General features: G+C 37.5%; 1 pseudogene; it reads right to left on the bottom strand.

Annotated features, from left to right (window-relative positions):
- Positions 1-686: 686 nt before the first annotated feature.
- On the bottom strand, positions 687-2254 carry LOC125781557 (uncharacterized; annotated as a pseudogene).

Genomic DNA, 2254 nt, shown 5'->3' with positions numbered 1-2254 from the left:
ATTTATTAAAATAACAGAATAATTGATTAAAACTGAGGGAATTATTTACTACATCAAGGCAGCACACAGCGGAGAGCGGCGGAGAGCGCTCGGCCGCGGCAGCGGAGGGTCTCGACAGCGGTGAGCCAATACTTTCCAAAATAATTCCCTTAATTTAAATATATTTATATATATTCTCTCGCACTCGCCACCATCTTGTTTTTTTCTGAAGTGAGCTGGAGAAGCCAGTCGCAATGCATGTTGGGATGCAGTACACCAGGAAGATAGCTCTCCATGCACACTGTGGAATCGGAGCGGAGTAGTACACCATCCGGGTACCTGTAGTGCACTACAGATCCTCAGTTTGGTCACATACTGCGTACTGCATACTAGCTTTAGGCAGATTTAGTACGCGAGTAGTATGTAGTATGCCATTCCGAATACAGCCTCTATCTACAATGCTTCCTAGGCCAGCCTTGAAGAGAGATGTTGCCCGATCCGATGTTCCTCTGTCCTCTCTCTCGTCCACTTTTTTGTAGCCCCTTTTATAGGTCTGTGGTACACATCTGGAAACACTTAAACCTACATAGCCATACATAGCCATAGAGTCACAGTCATAGGCGGAGTCTACAGTACATGCATTAGTGAAAGAGTATAAAGAAAAATAAAAGAGAATATAAAGAAAATACATATGCTGAAAATATACCTCAATGCCTTTTTTGTGAATCGTTCCCTTCCTTTGGAGGAAAGGTCTGTCTCACACGCTCTGCAATGACTGGATTGAACACTGGAGGTCTGTAGGAAAGACTTCGGGACATAAATTCTCTTGTAGTGTTCAACTCCAAATATGCTGACGCCCACAGAAGATCAGCCAGAATGGGTGTTCCAAAGTCGTCACTCAGGTGGACGCCATCTTTACACCAGAGCTTTGAATGTTTTAGAGGGAAGTGATGCACTACTGATAGATACTTTAACCCCATTCTTGCAGCAGCACGATGATATTCATTTCTTAGGTGTCCTTGATACTGAATATCTTCATTTAGACGTGGTGGGAAGTCCAGCACTATTACCTATTATGTGTAGAATGAATAAAGATAAATAAATGTGTTGTTTTGTACTCTATTTTTGGGGGGAATCATCTTTTACTCACATTTTCCCAACGGTGTAGTACTGCTGCCATTAGATGGGTGAAATCTTTCCCAGCTTCTGTGGTAGTCATGTTAGCAGTGAGGTTGTTGCTTGGAGCGAGGAGAACTACAAGGTCTGGGGACAGAGGGATGTTTTCCCCCCAGTATCTCTTGCCTGAGTTCTTCAGCTGTGGCACCAGGGGTGCAACTATATCCTAAAGAAATGTGGTCTTCTGGAACTGCCACAACTGCCTCTACGAAACTCCTTAAATGTGAATCCCCTATGACCAGAACAAGCTAAGAGAAGGGACATATTTCAAAGAATTGAAACATTTATGTAATTTTCAAAGAATGATTCTTATGTTGTTTTAAACAGTAATAAATTGTGTTTAATATGCTTATGTAACACTTTCTATGAAAGTCATGTCTGTAAGACTCTAGACTCTATAAGTCACAAAGAACATAATATAAAGAATATAATAATATATTATAATGCATTCATGACACAAAAAAATAAAAATAAAACAAAAACACTATAGCTATGTTTATTAGAATAAATTGCTGTTATGCTAAAGTACTTTTATCCGATTATATTATTGATTTATTGAATATTATACTAACTTGTGTATTAGCATATAATACATTTATAATATATCTTTGTTAGGCATAATGAAGTATCCTGTAGCACAGTTGAATCAGCAGAGGCACCGCACATGCGGAACTGTACATAATAAATCCGCTAATTATTAAATTCAGACAACTTGGAAAGATTTTTCAAATTTTAGGCAGGGCTTGTATGTTTTATTATTTTAAAGAAACATGTTTAATATAAACACAGCTTATAATGCATTATGATCACAATATTTAAAACATTAGAAGAATGCTATAAATTGCTATGCATTTTTTTTTTTACAAATGGTTATAGCCATATGTATAATTAATTGTAAACACATTATAATGTATTATGAATGTGTTTATAAAGTCTTAAAAACATGGCATTCATATCAATTGTAATCTTTTTTTTTATTTACCTTGTTTGTATCTGGTACATCAGGGAACCATGTTTTGTGGCACCTATTGGTCACTTGTGATTTGGGCCACTGCTGTACTTTGTGTCTCCATCCTGTTCCGTAAAAGACATCGGCCAT

Source organism: Astyanax mexicanus, chromosome 1 (assembly GCF_023375975.1).
Source record: "Astyanax mexicanus isolate ESR-SI-001 chromosome 1, AstMex3_surface, whole genome shotgun sequence".
In the NCBI taxonomy this organism is placed as follows: Eukaryota; Metazoa; Chordata; class Actinopteri; order Characiformes; family Acestrorhamphidae; genus Astyanax; species Astyanax mexicanus.
Note: the sequence above shows the minus strand (reverse complement) of the source record. Positions and strands in the feature narration are given on the sequence as shown.